This window comes from Anas platyrhynchos, chromosome Z (assembly GCF_047663525.1).
Source record: "Anas platyrhynchos isolate ZD024472 breed Pekin duck chromosome Z, IASCAAS_PekinDuck_T2T, whole genome shotgun sequence".
NCBI classification, from domain to species: Eukaryota; Metazoa; Chordata; class Aves; order Anseriformes; family Anatidae; genus Anas; species Anas platyrhynchos.
In genome coordinates, this window is record NC_092621.1 from 17,997,160 (window position 1) to 18,013,198 (window position 16,039).

Genomic DNA, 16,039 nt, shown 5'->3' on the forward strand with positions numbered 1-16,039 from the left:
TCTATGTGTTCAAGGTAAGAAAAGCTCTTGGTGAATGCGTGATGCAGGACTCCAATACTGCAGTGAAGACAGAAGGCCAGTGAACATCAGCCTGCACAGAACTGTACACAGTACTGAGGCCAGATTTTCTTCCAGCTTGTGACTGCAAAGCTCAGAGGTTTCTCAGTGGTTCAGTTTCACATCAGACAAATCCAGCAGGTTTTGGCTGGCGTGACTCTGAGCAAACACACACACACACACACAAACACACACACACACACACACACACAAAACCTCAGAAGACTAGATAGAAAATGTTTATATCAAGCCCCAGCAAACTAAAACATAGGAATCTTGAACAACTGTCTTTGTAAAATTGTTTCTGAGAACTCAACATCAGTTAAAAACACGATAAATCTTTTACAACCTGTTAATATATGCATGATTCACAGTTGTCTTGTAGATGTATATGGATGCCAAATTCCCTGCAGAACAGTAATGTGTTGGCTATTGTACTTCTGGTTTCTATCCTTACCCAGCAGAAGGATGAAACTAATCTTTTGCAAGAGCAACTTCCACTAATAACAAGTGGAAGAAAAAGCTTTCTGTGTGACCTACATTTCTGCAGCTATTGTTTTTTCTACTCCATAAAGTTTAGTTTTGTGAAACTGACTATTCAGGAAGTATCATGTTTTCTATATCCAAGTGTAACAAGCATTGTGAAATGTCATGTTTACCATGTTCAAGTGTTCTGGGACTGTCCAGGCTTCAGCAAATATACACTGTGGTTAAAAACAAGAAAATGTATGTGGGCAGAAAAATAACTTGTGAAAGTGTACGAAAGAAAGAGAAGATGCTAGGGTAGAGAGAACAGGACAAGTAAGAAGCAAAAAGGAGGTAAAAGTAAAGCTCCTGATGAAAACTGGCAACATTCTGATCCTTCTGCATGTAGTCTCCCTGAAATGTGTGGTGTGGATGCACAATTCCAAAACCTTCTAAACAAACCCCACGTTGCAGTTTTCAATAACTCAGCTTTTTAACACTGCACTTTTTTAGCTTGCAAAGTTGAAAAGGCAAAAGAAAAATGATGCGTCAGGCTACAGTGACTGTAACGCACATAACGTACTGCAGCTTTTAATTCTTTTTGATACTACATCTTCACAGTGGGCTTGGGCTCTGGTAAACTTGCTTGAACTCTGGACTTTGCCTGAACCAGCTGCGAAGAGAGAGGCAGCAGTAATAAGACCAAGACACTTGTTTCCTCCCCTGGTCTCTTAGACTGTCAGGACAGGTTTATTATATTGTGTAACTTTGGGCTGTTCTGTTGTTTTCCAACCATTTTTTTTGTGCTAGATGAGGATCACTGGGATCCAGTGTTCCCCAGCCATAACCTGTCATGCCCTGGCTGGCTGACAGACTATGTGTTACTTGAACCAGCAACAGTGAAATCATTGCATCGTTAACTTCAGGATGTGTTACCCACTCAAGTAAGCACAGAAGGTCCCACATGGGTTTGTATAGCTAAACTCTGCACCAAACTCTGTGTCAGCACATCTTCACAGCTTACCAGATTAATTTAGGTTTGGTTCCATATGTATGTTTACAGCCTCCACATCCTGACTGCACTACAGACCTACTTGTAAGTCAAGAAAGATTGATTTTGTCTGCTTGCCATCTCCCATAACTGAGGAGGTCCTTGTGATATCTCTAATCAAACCGGTCTATCTAATCTAAACAAGTTTTTCCCCATGCAACTCAATAATTAAAAGAAATAAAGTAGTAATAATAATATATGTGTGCGAATATATATTACATATATTATTTGCAATAATAAAATAAATATATATGGAGGGAAACATGCCATCATAATTATGATTTATCCCAGTGTTTATGTTTGCTGATATTTGGAGTAGAGATCACAGAATCACAGAATCACAGAACTGTACGGGTTGGAAAGGACCTCAAGAGATCATCAGATCCAACCCCCCTGCCACAGCAGGTTCCTCAGAGCAGGCTGCCCAGGTAGGTATCCAGACAGGCCTTGAATATCTCCAGAGAAGGAGACTCCACAACCTCCCTGGGCAGCCTGTTCCAATGCTCCATCATGCACCATGAAGAAGTTCTTTCACATGTCAGTGTGGAACTTCCTGTGCTCTAACTTGCAGCCATTGCCCTTTGTCCTATCCCCACAAACCACAAAAAGAGGTTGGCCAAATCCCACGTCTCCCACATTTAAGGTATTTGTAAGCATTAATAAGATCCCCTCTCAGCTTTCTCTTCTCAAGGTTGGACAGACCCAGGTCTCTCAGCCTTTCCTCATAGGGAAGATGCTTCATGTCCCGTGTCATCTTTGTGGCCCTCCACTAGACTTTCCAGGAGATCCCTGTCTTTCTTGTACCGAAGAGCCCAGAACTGGACACAGTACTCCAGGTGAGGCCTGACCAGGGCAGAGTAGAGGGGGAGGATCACCTCCCTTGACCTGCTGGCCACGCTCCTTTTAATGCATGCCAGGATCCCATTAGCCCTCTTGGCCACCAGGGCACAGTGCTGGCTCATGGTCAACCTGTCGTCCACTAGGACCCCTATTTCCTTTTTGTCAGAGCTCCTCTCCATGAGATGGAGATAAGATGTATGAAGCTTAGCATTTGTACTGTCAAACCTCCCAAAAGCCTCCCAGATTTTTGTATCAGTGCTATCACAACTTCTATGCTTGGTCTTGCAGCTGCTCAAAATGACAACATGGATCCGTCTTTGTTCATCTGTGTTTGGGTCTTACTAATATCCCCATACTAAACATGGGACCAACCCTGGCACATATCATACCACTGTGTTCTCATGCAAGGAAGGAGCTAATAGGAAAAATTATGTCAAAACCAATATTTAAGTGTTTCATAAATGTCTTCGACTGTTCTTCCACTGTCTGTCTGGGACATGAATAACTCTTGGGTTGAGTATTTCTGGTTTCAGATATGCTGAAGTTGAATGCTTCTTTTCAGTAACCTAAAGGTTTATTTTATTACAGGTGCTTTATTGCTTATTGTTTTTTTGTTTGTTTGTTTGTTTTCTTCTTGTTACAACTGCTTCTATCATTACTATTACTATTATCAGTCCTGCTATTATCACTTTATTGTTATTATTACTTATTAGAGTGTTATTCAATAATAATACATCAAGACTGAGTCACTGTAGAGAGATGCCTGTGATAGAGATCTCATTTCTAGTGTGATTAGAAGGTCTCTGACAATCAGTTCATAGGAAACCTGGCATCGATTATAAGAAATGTGGGAATAGAAGGCACAACTCTTATTTAGCCTGTGTGGGGAGACAATTAAAGGAAACATGACAGACGTCTATACCGAGAGAAAGTATTTGTTGGTCACTATTTAGTGTTATAATATTTTTCTGTGAAAGTCAATGCCAGGAAAAGTCTTTAATAGATTCTTGCATTGGCAAGGCAGTGTCATTATGGATAATATCCACTTCTTTGAAGCAAGATAAGTTTGAGTTTATTTTTGTTAAACAGAGCACTTAGGATGACCATTGGTAATTCTTTGATGGAAAACTTCAATCAGAAGTACTCCAGTTCTTCAGATTAAGACCTTGGCCTTTGCACACATCAATTAGTGGGTGAGTCAGAAGGTCTTTACGAGTTTCTAAACTGTCTATGGACCTACTGGAAAAATTTGAAAGATTACCCCTTTGACGCAGGGTTGATGGAGAAAGGGTAATAAAGATACCTACTGTAACCTGACAGACTGTTTAGATCAGTGTTTAGAGTGTTTAACAGCTGGGCACAGCTGACTCCTAAAGATGTTGAATTTAACAAATACAGTCAAATGTAACAGTCTTATAAACCAATTCCACACTTTGAAGCAATCATTGGTGTAAAAAGATGACAAAAAGTGCTAGTTCTCCCAGTCATCTTTTCAAACCATCATTAACTGATTCAATTCATATTGGCATTATTGTAGAAGTGTTTTTAGCAGAAGAAATTCAGAAAAAGAGGTAATAGTGGCTCCATACATTGTCTGATAACACAAATTACAGTTCCCCTTGGTTACATGGACCTTCTGTCAAGGTTTAAATGCCTGTATATTTGGTGGTTTCCAAATTGCATTTCATAAACAATCACAGCCACAATCATATAAAACAGTGAAAACTATCAGATTGGCAATTCTGTCTGGCGATGGCTTGGAAAAGTCAGAATCATTGCACAAATTTAAGGAGGTCCCTTTTCAGTACTTCTAATAAAAAACAGTTGTTCTGCAAGAGAAATGCAGATCGTGACAATTTTGTGGTGGAGGTCTAAAATGTTTGGGAATCTGTCTTCTTCTAATGGATGAGTAATACTCTTCCTTTTGAAATGCAGCATAGATTTCCCTTTTAGTGTTCAAATTCTGCAAATACATTAATGTACATTGATGTGTATTAATATATACATTTAAATTTATATATTTAAATTTATGTGTGTTGTATGGATGTATACATATACTTTTGTATGTATACATATACATTTATACATATGTACATGTATATACAAATCTATGGCTGTGAGTAGCTCCTTAGAAGTCAATAAAATTAGACACAAAGCTAAAGACAGTCAGGAGCTTAAGTATTTTGATAAATCAGATCCTCATCCTGCTCCAGACGATGAAAGTATGGGGGACGTGATTATTTAATTATTTCAGCTGGAGAAGAAAGTTTATTTTTTTCTGTTCATTTATCTTGTATGGACTTATATCTGGAGCTTGAAACTTCCAATTAAACCATAAAATTAGTAGACACAAATAAGATCATTTTTAATTTATTTTTACTAGTAGGTCACATATTCCATATACACATTTCTGTTTGCTTAGAAAAATGCACTACAATCCATGTATGTGGAACAGAAAATGAGATTACAGTAAAGTTTATGCGAAATTTTTTTTTTATGGCAACTTGGATATTGAGTTCTGTAGACACATTCTGTGAAGGCATTCAACGTATGCTATCCTCCATCTTTGTTTGTTATACTCTGTGATACCAGAATTATGAATGGAGTTAAATCTGGTTGGTAATTGGTCAAAAGCAGTGTTCCCCAGGGCCAGTACTGGGGACAGTTTTGTTCAATATCTTTATCAGTGATTATGATGAGCGGATTGAGTGCACCTTCAGTAAGTTTGTAGACCACACCAAGTTGACTGAGAGTGTTGGGTAGTAAGTAGTGCAGTGCCTGAGGGTAGGTCGGTTCTGCAGAAGGACTTGGACAGGCTGGATCTATGGGCTGCATGCAATTGTATGTCATTCAACAAGGTGCTGCACTTGGATCATAAAAACCCCATCCAGAGGTATAGGCTTGCAGAAAAGTGGCTGGAAAGCTGCCCAGCAGAAAAGGACCTGGAGGTGCTAGTCAACAGCCAGATGAACATGACCGGCAGTACGCCCAGTAGGCCAAAAAGGGTGATTGTCCCCTTGTATGTGGTACTGATGAGACCACACCTTGAGTTTTGAGTCCCACTTTACAAGAACGATATTGAGTTGTTCAAACTTGTCCAGAGAAGAGCAACAAAGATGGTGAAGGAACTAGAGAACAAGACATATAAGGAGCAGTTAAGGAACTGCATCTTTTTAGTCTAGACAAAAGGAGGCTGAGGGGAGACCTCATTGTTCTTTACAACTACCTGAAAGGAGGTTGTAGTGAGGAGGGCATTGGTGTCTTTTGTCAGATGACTAGTAATAGGACATGAGGCAATGGCCTCAAGTTGTGCCAGGGAAAGTTTAGATTGGTTATCAGGAAGGGTGATTAGGCACAGAAAGGGTGGTTAGGCATTGGAACAGGCTGCCCAGGGATGTGGTGGAGATGGCATTGCTGAAGGTATTTAAGAAATGTGTAGATGAGCACATATGGACATGGTTTAGGGGTGACTTATATTAGCTGAATGGTTGGACTTGATAATCTTGAAGGTCTTCTCCAACCTAAGTGATTTTATGATTCTGTGATCTAATAGCAAGCTATTACGGTGTTTTATAGTGTCCTGATATAGTATGAATTTATAAGGGTGTTCTGTAGTGATGTGCCTATAAGTATCAGTTCAGATAGTCATTCAGCTTCTCCTCACAGGTTACACTGAAACTATAAACAGAAGATAGTAGCAATAAATACACCTAATAAAGCCAGAATGGCAAGAAGCCATGTGTAGGCCCTGTGTAAACAGAATATTATCAAAGAATCAGAGAATGTGGTTGGAAGGGACCTCTGGAATTAATCTAGTCCACCCCCCTGCTCAAGCTGGGTCACTTAGAGCATGTTGCACTGAATCACAACCAGGTGGCTTTTGACTATCTCCAGAGAAGGAGACTCCACAATCTCTTTAGGCAACATGTGTAGACACAATACTCCAGGTGAGGCCTCACCAGGGCTGAGCAGAGAGGAATGATCACCTCTCTCAACCTGCTGGCAACATTCATCCTAATGAACCCCAGGCCACCATTGGCCTTGTTGACAAGGGGATCGACAAGGGGATTACTGCTGGCTCGTTGTTAACCTGCTGTCTCCCAGGACCCTCAGTTCCTCTGCAGTTACATTCCAGCAGGTCAGTCACCAGCCTATACTGGTGTATAGATGTGTATAGATGAGAGAGAGATTTTCATACCTTCCCACCAAGCTAAGCATTTGAATGTAATATACAGGTATCACATGAAGCTTCAAATTCCCTGGGCAGGTGCCTATTCACATGTTAGCAGGGCTATATCCAGGTGTAAAACTTCTGATGTCCTTAAGCTGCTTCAACCCTGTTTCAACTCAGCATTAAAAATGTTCTCCCTTCTTCCCCTTATGCAGGGCCCAGCTGCCAGGTGCATTCAGAGCAAGCAGATGGGACCAGTTCTCATACAGAAAGCAGCCAGAAGCAAGACCTTCCACACAGGTCTTGGGTGGAAGGGTCTCTGGTTTTGGGTCTCTTCAAGTTTGCAGACCTTAATATAGTTAATTTACTAGTGGGATGTGATGTGAATATGAGAGACTTATCTTTAAATCCCTTGTCCTTGATTTGGAAGACAGGACTTGAATATGATTCCAAAAGAAATATTTAATGCTCTGCTGTAAAGTCAGTCTGTATATTGATTTCTGCACTGTTTAAAGCTAGGTATAGTACTGTCCTAACCTAACAACCACTTTAACTTTCCCTCTTTATGCTTGCTTTCTGTCCTGTGTGGGAATACAGTCCAGAAGAGGTATGACTGAAGGGATGAACACAGCACTGACATGGGAGCTCCTATAACCCAGGCAGGAGACACCACATGTGTATGTGCACATTCCCAGCACCGATCCCAGAAGTACACATTAGACAGACCATATAGACCAAGAGAATGCAGAAGTACCACGAATGGGTTTTAGAGAAGACACTCTGCTGGGGTGAGGTCTGCCAGTAGGGAACAGTAAATACTTCTCACTGTGACTAGGGCACCACTAGTCACATTGCAGCCATCTTCCTCAAAACTCTTTCCAAAAGGTAGGTGCTTTCATCCATTCTCTCAATGCTTTTGTAGCTAGCTCTTAAACCACAGCTTGCTGTGAAGTAAATGGTTGCCTTTATAAAGCTGTTGTCACTGAGCATTCTTGGAAGTGGTCTAAGACTGAGAGGCAGAGTACAAGAGAAAGCATGTTTATGTAGCCCAGTGCCTGGGAGAAGTCTTATGTTTTGACCTCTGCTCCTTGGGCTGTTTCTTTGCTTGCCATTAAACAATCATTAGGTTTGGTGCCGATGGGGAAAGAGTTAAGTGCTGAGTGAAAGCAGACACAGCTGACAAGGACAGAAATAGGAAGAACAAAACAATGCAGGGTGTGTGTGCATGTGCGTGTGTGTGTATGAAGGGTTACTACCTGTGCTGGAACTTGTGTGTTGCTACTGGAGGCAGAATGGAGGGGCTTTGTATCTTTGAACAAGGATCAGGTAGGCAGAAGTGCCTGTGGCTTTCAAATTAAATTAAAACATAGTGGTTTTTTTTTTCCTGCTTGGTGGGTTGTTAGGTGGCCAGATAATGGGGAAAAGGGGCAAGAGGAGAGGGGAAAAAGGAGATGTAACACATATATATACAGACCTAGAGAGATGTCCTGTCGAGTGGTGCTTAATATTACCTATGCCTCCCACTCGAAATGTGAACTGCAGACCAGATTAGATCAGGGAATGCTAGCCATGTCCAGTACAAAATATGTTTTGTTTAGTTTGGTTTCTTTTATAACACAGAGAGAGGGAGCATAAGTTCAGGGAGGTAAGTGAAAGTTCAGGGAGATTTCTCCACATTCATGAAACCTGAGTTCATAGTCGAGTTATTGAGTCACATACAGATGAGGATCTTGCCTGGTCAGTTCAAAAAAAAAGCAGTCCAGCCCCATCCCCTTCCCCCTGTAAGCTCCTTGATGTTCAGTAGGTGTGGTTGGGTGAAGAAAAGCCAGACCAATACCAACAGCTGCATGGAATCTTTCCACGACTGAAAGGTGAATAATTAACTCTCTTATAACTGCAGCCCCTCAGGGGGAGGTGAGTCACTAGCCCGATTTAGAGTTATGTTATCTTGTAATGAACAATAAGAGGGAAATCTATACGTGTCTTGACAGTTCCAGTGAGACTTCGATGATCTGTGCCCCAAAAATCTCAAAAAGGGAGTTGATCAAAATGCACTTCTAAGAAAATAACTGATTTTGTGCATACAGTTCATCAGTGGATAAAGAAGATCATTTTTATAGGGATATGAGATTTCCTGAGCATAATGCTGAGGATTAGAAAAGAAGGGGGGGAGGAGATAGTTGTTTAGTTTTAACTGGCAACATTGTGCCAGTATCTAAGATCAGATACCATCAGGGTGAGAATTAAATTATTGTTGAGTCCAGTCATGCTAATACTGTTGTATATGGGTGCTTGGGATAGAGTGAGGAGTCCACAAAAGGCTAATATTAAAAATAAGCCTGCTGATGGGTGACTTAAAAACCTACTAATACATTTTTTCTCAATGGATCTGAATGTCCAAAGGGAAATCTCCAGAAGCATGCAAATTCAGAAAGCTTAAAGTGCTAAGAAATGGAAGCCAGGATGCTAGACAGTGATTCAGTGATTTGAAAAATCTTTGCATACATTAACTGTGCTTACTTGAGAAAAGCCATATAAATTGATTCTCCTCATATGGAAGGAAAGAAGACTAGAGCCCTTGGGTCCAGCACAAGGCAATGCCCTTCCTGCCTCTCCTGGGGCTGCGGCCAGTTCATTTCAGACCATTTAAGTTCAGAAAGTGGCTCATGGAAAATACCCATGTGCCACTTTTTACTAAACCTTGCAAAAGACAAGCGAAGTGGCTCTGTGCTCACTTTTTCTTGCTACTAAATTGTTACTAGCTTCATAGACCTGATAAGACTGTTCCCCTTTGGTGGATCAGCCCCACATCGTCACAGCTGTAGAGGGTCATTAGCCTTATTCGTCATTTCAACATATCATGCAGTCATGCTCTGATGGAAGGAGCACTTCTTGAGTTTTTTTACTTTCCTCTAGCCAACTTAGAAGTAGTACTAAGTGACTCAGGAGGGAGTTGTGTTTGTGTCTTCCCAGAGGGGAATGAATCAGATCCATGTGTGAGGGGAAGCGGGTGACCTGAGTGAGTAAATTAAGGGCTTTTTAGAGCTTTGGTAGGGGTTTAAAGAGGAAAAGAAGTTGCAGAGACTGCTTTAAATTATGTTGATTTCCAAGAAGCCATGACCCCTCTATTATCTGAGTAAAAGTAGGGTGTTTGCAAGCAGTACATAATAAAACAGGTAATTCCATAGAAAAATGAAAAAGGAAATAAAGAGCATAAAAAACAACAGTCTGAATCAAAGCTGCTCATCTGCTCTTAATCCTCATTAGTGGTTATTAATTCTGATGACTGTATTGCTGACTAATTAACAACTATAAAAGAGAAAAATTTCCCACATGGTCCACAGAGACACCAATGTCCTATCTAGGGTCAACAGACTGTCACTGGGCATGTTTTAATTATTGCTTTGTCATTATCACATGTTCAGTTCATTACCACAGATGGTCCAGATCTGCAGCAGAAATCCTGTGATCAATTTAATGTTTTATTTTATTTGTTTTTCCCATGAAAATGAGAGTAGCCAGTGCTAAGAAATAGAAGCCAGGATGCTAGACAGTGATCAAAAAAAAAGAAAAGTTGAGAGTAAAATAGAGTGCTGAGGACTTTGAGAATAAATATTCATCTTAGGAGGTTTCAGAATGGTAAAGCAAGAAACCTCTAGGAAGCTTTTTGCTTTTTTTTTTTTTTTAAGAAAGAACAGGAAGGATAGAAAGATGGGGAAGGACGGACGGAAGGATGAAAGGGAGAAAAGAAGGAGGGAAGGGGGGAAGGAGGGAAGGAAGGAGGGAAGGAAGGAAGGAAGGAAGGAAGGAAGGAAGGAAGGAAGGAAGGAAGGAAGGAAGGAAGGAAGGAAGGAAGGAAGGAAGGAAGGAAGGAAGGAAGGAAGATCATAAAGAGGACAAGAAAGGCACGTCCTACCATTGCATAAAATGAAGCTCATACACAAAACAAATAGATTTGTTTTATTTGATCACAAATATTTAGTGAAAAACAACACATTTGAAAGATCTACACTGCAATGGAATATTTTGCCATGCAAAAAAAGCCCATAAGCAGGACAGCCAGGCAAGCTCTTTGTTTAGCACTGTCTCACTTAATTGTCCTAGCTGGAGCTCGACCCCCGAGGAAGTTCAGCCATGCTGCTTGCAGCATGCTCTTACTTTAACTGATATTTCAGTGACTTGTTTTCTCCCTGCCGTTCAGACAGTATTTTTTTTAGCCTTGACAGAATGGCTAGACTAGGTAATCCACGCAAACAGCTGCTGCATGCAATGTGATCTTTTCCCCAAACCTTTTTAACAAAGACTTCTGAAACATCCTTTAGTTTTGGATATGTTGGAAATATCCAGAAGCTAAAATCTCTCAATATGAAATGCAATTGACATATCAACTGTCTGACCATACTGCTTTTAGCTTGAGAAGTGTCCCAAGAAGATTAACAGGAGCAGCATGTTCACAAAACCACTCCTTAATCAGAAAGCATTCATCAGGAAAATACCTCTGTTTCAAACAACTTTCACAGAGGATTTGCTTCTTGAATACCAGTGTTCCTGTCTGTAGTAAGAAGAAAGATGCTACTGATTATTGTAGTATGAGATTTGCTAACTTCCAAACTTAGTCAAAGATAATATATTTGGTATTTTTCATTGTGATGAATTTTATAAATTGAAATTATTGGGCATTTTGTCAATCACAGGCATTGCTTTCTAGCAGAAAGCATATATGAGCCCACATAACATTAAAGTAAGTGTTGCAAATATTGAAGATATAAAATAGCATTAATGGATCCAGGGAGATTTGAAAAATGAACAGGAGAAAAGAAATAAAGGGTCAGTCTTTAGGCAGGCATATGAATATAAGGGAAAACACATTCAGTGGAAAGTGGGAATTTGGAAACCAGTCATTTTGGAGAAGTCAAGAGGTGAGAGTGGACAGAAACATAGACGTGCATTGGAAACAGGATACAAGTAGGTAATGTAGCTGTAGACTACGCAGGCAAAAGTGGCATCCTCAGTGGGCAAGATGGAAAAAATCTGTTTCCAAACATTGTGCATATCATGCCATCCACAACACTCTACTATATTTTAGGAATAATGTTCTGAAAAAAAGAAAAATGTGCACTGGAGAGCAGTGAGGGAACAATAAAAAGGAGTAGGGGTGTGGAGAATTGATTTTACCAGGTAAGATTAGGTATTAAATCTGTCAAATTTGGTTAAGTGGGGAAAAAAAAAAAAAAGCCAGATGGATAAATATTTAAAAGGTATCTAATAGGAAAGGAATTATTTCAGGACAACCAAAATCCTAAGAAAGGGAAAGAAGGATGGATATGAGAATGAGGTGTATCAGACTCTGAAATGGTCCCCTGTGGGATGAGAGAAAAACCATTCTCCTAGTGAGAATGACTTTAAACGAGATTGGATATTATCGTAGTGACCAAAGGCGCAGTTGGGAATATCAGCTATTTTTGAGATTTAGTAGGCAACAATCCAAATAAAATAATTTTATGAAGGTCTTATTTGTTGCTGAGCCACACACTCTTCCTTTTTTTTCAGTAAGATCCGTCAGCTAATGGAGTCTCTTGCAGTGCTTTGCTATCGCTGGTCACACAGTGAGTTAATTAGGAACTAGATATACAAACACTTTGCCACCTAAATCTGTGTCTGTCCAGCATCCCTAAATAAAAGTAATGAGGTCTGCTGTTGCATGGCAATAGCATTACTTTGCAGTATATATTTCCATATCCTGTGCTCTCCCAAGCTGTCTGCTTGCTGCAAGTACAACCCCTCAAGGAAACTGAGGAGTCAGAACTACCAAGGTAATGCCAGTAAACTAAACCTTTAGGCATTTCTTTGCTTTGATCCAGAGAAATGCATGTGCTGTGCTGTTTGTACCCTCAGAACAAATGGCAATCTGGGAACTAGCATGGATATTTAGAGCTGGTATTTAAATAACATTACTTGGGAAATTCCCACTGCTTAAGAAAAGACCAACTAAAACAAGAGTTTTCTTTCCCAGAAGGCTGAGACAGGTATAATGAGGATTAGCAGGCATAACTGATATCATTTCTGTATCCTAGAGGATTGTATGAGTCATCTTTCTAGTCACGTCCTCCCTGTTCTAAGGACTGATGAGAGTGAAAATGTTGCTGTGAAGTGTAAAGGGGCAACATAAACATACTGTGCGATACAAGCAACCGATTACAAACAAATAACTTCATTATGCCACATCCATAATAATTCCTCCTTTTTATATAGTACTTTTCATCTGTAGATCTCAAAGTGCCATACAGATGGAAAAACTCAGGATGTAAAGCAACTAGTTTGAGGTCATTCAGGTAGACAACGGCAGCTCTGGGAATAAACCACAGTGCCTCACTCTGCATTATGAATGCCCCTCCTGTGCAATCCTGGAAAGGATCACAGCAGCAAGCGCTTGGAGCAAGAGAGCGTGTAGCTGGAGCTGAAATCAGCCTGAGTCTGATCATAAGACCACTGTGAATTAGAAAGGCCAAATTCCACCCTAATGTGCAATCTCTCTTGAAATCAACTGGAGCTTTGTATTTAAGTATTTCCAACATTTTCCTTCCCATGGTGCCTGAGTACCAGTGAAATTACATCACACTGAAACAGTCTCTGAGGATGATTCCTTACTACTTCCTATTAGCCCCAAGAGCCACTATGGATTGTTTTATTTTTATCCTTTTATCACTTTTTTTAATTGCACATAAACACTGGGCCTAATTCACTAATCATGCTAGAAAATGGAGAAAAGGATTATTTACTACCTAAAACTACAGTAGTGCAGTGATGCCTCTGGCCTAGAAAGTACAAAAATCAGCATGAAATGATTTCAGTCTTGACAGTGTAAGTGATTAAAAAGTGCAGAAAAAAAATTCTGCAGGCATCCAACATTCACAGTAAGAGAAGCAAGGCAGATAATAGCCACAAACCTTTCATGTGATTAAAAAATAAAGGACAGAATGTGAGAGAAATCAAAACACAATATATCATAAATTCCAAAACTATAAATTGCATTATGCCTGAAATTTGGAAGGTAGAACACATCCTACAGATTCCTGGAAGGGAAAGAAAGGCGCTGATCCTGAAGCCACAAGTCTAGAGTTCCTTGCTGGCTTGGCTGCGGGCTCCCTCTGTAATCTTGGGCATATTGGTTTACTTCTGTTTCCTCTCCCACATTGTGGGTGTGCCTACATCGCAGTCAAAGTGGGATATTAAAGCTTGTCAGCCCAACTGAACTAGCTTCAATCAAGTTAGCTTATGGACTGTTAGTAACGTAGCTGTACTGAGGAGTTGGGTAAAGACTAAATTCTTCAAAGTGAATAATGAAATTTGGGAAAAATAGGATCTGAACACTATCAGAGCAATCCCACTCATCTAGATTTCACATTATTCTTTATTTTATGAAATGAGTACTTTTTTTTTAATTAAAAACAAACAAACAAATATATTTTCTGATTAACAGTAGGAGTTGAGCCAGAAAATGAAAAAAAAAAAAAAAAGAGAGAGAAAAAAAAAAAAGGATGATGGTTGAAGTTTTCAGAATCATTTAAGGGATTTAGCCACATGCTTCACATTAATGTGAGAGCTCTGCTCTGGGATCCAGATCTTAAGAATGGGAGATCTGTTCCTGAACTCCATCCAAATCATATTGTAACTAGGGTATGAAATGAGATGAGTTAGTCTTCCACAAGGGTAAGACCAGCTGAGAAAAAGTGTGTTTTAAAACTGTGAAGACATTTTAATGGAAAGTTGCTTATTATTATGTCAAAGTATAGCAACTGGTAAATATAATTGTATTAGGCTGCAATTACATATATCTTAAGAAAACACTCGTATATCGTGTGGAGGGAAAAAATGATCTACTTTTTCACATGAAAGCACAGCAACAGCGTAACTTAAAACACTTACAGATCAGTGTCAAAAGCAATAACACAGCAATGGCACTTCCCCCCCTCCAGCTAAATTGCTCTTATGTACTCCTAAAAACAGCATGATAGTTAAAATACAAATAATGGATATTAGATGGAAATGATAGTTGCAAAGTACAAACACATGTAAGAGAGTTGCTTTAGAAAGTATAGTAGGAGACAGAGTAAGAAGAAAAACTTTATTAATGTCAGAAAGATACAGTGAAATATTTAGTGAACACATGTTTGGGATAAGAGTCAGGATGAGGAGCCAGATGCTCAGCTGGTGAATGTTGATGCAGCTCTGTTTAAATCAGTGCGACTACGCTGATTTACATCATCTACAGATTTTGCAGCTGGCTTCAATACGCATACAAACTTTGAAAGTTATCTGGACTTACCTGTGCTCTACTCTCTGAGAAAAAGCCTGGAAGTCTGTTGGGATCAGGATTCTCAAGGAGATCTCTTGTGTTTCTGTGGGCTAGAAACATGGTGAAGACAAGTATTATTGTGGTTAGGACAGTATTTCTGCATTTTCCTAGCCCCGCGGGAAATCAAAATGCATACTAAAAGCGAATAATTAACCTAACATTGTAAGCCTTCAAGAAGCATTCATTCTTGTATGATTCAAGCTGTATTTTATATGAATCAGTGTTCCCCTCCCTACTTAAATGTAGACACATTATTTCTGTGGTCTGGAAGCTGAGATCGGATTTCACCCATAATGATTTTAGCTGCCACACAGCTCATCAAAACTGCAATTATAAATACCAGTGTTTTTCTTTTTCTGGAATGTAGACTGCATCATACCAGATCCTGCCAAAAGATGCAAAATTAGCACTGCGATGGATATACTTGTGCAACCTCCAGGGAAAGACAATTAGGGAATAAGGAATAAGAGGAAAGAAGGAGTTCTCACTGCCCAAATGACCAAAAGACTAAATCATCTTTATATCCATCTCCTGCACTGTGAGCTTTTGATTCTGCAAAACCTTTGCACTGAGAAACCACACGTCAGTCTCAGAAGAAGTGATGATGGCTTGCACGTAGCAAGTTTTGAGGCTGATTAGCAATTGCCCTGTAACGTTCATGGGTGTGATGAGCACTCGGAAGAAAACCACCAGATTTCTCTCTTTCTTTCTTCTTTAAGCAGCATGTCACTTATATGTTCCTGTGGAGCCACCTGAAGGGCTCAGGCTAGAGTTAGGACAGCTCTCCAAATTCACTTGTAGGCCATCTGTTACCAAGAAGCAAGTTTTAATGTTTCTCTCCTGTTTACATTCTACCTGTTCAGGCTTGCATTAGACTTAAATCTCTATTGAATCCATGACAGGTGTAGCAAACAACTGTAAATAATACCAGACATCTTAGCACTCTCACTACAGATGTAGAGATAGGGGAAGCAAAGGCCGATCAGACAGACATACCTGGAAGTACAGCACTATCGATCCTGCCTCCAGCTTAGGGCTGGTCCAGGGCTGGCTCAGTTCCTCATTCCAATCCATGTGGAAATTGAATATACATTTCCCA

General features: G+C 40.0%; 1 long non-coding RNA gene across 1 annotated transcript in view; it reads right to left on the reverse strand.

The window, feature by feature from the left end:
• Positions 1–15,814, reverse strand: part of LOC110354079 (uncharacterized) — an 80,531-nt gene extending 64,717 nt beyond the window's left edge. The window contains exon 1 of the long non-coding RNA XR_002405535.4: positions 14,911–15,814. This is a non-coding gene — a long non-coding RNA (uncharacterized lncRNA). The remainder of the gene's footprint in view (positions 1–14,910) is intronic.
• Positions 15,815–16,039: the final 225 nt, after the last annotated feature.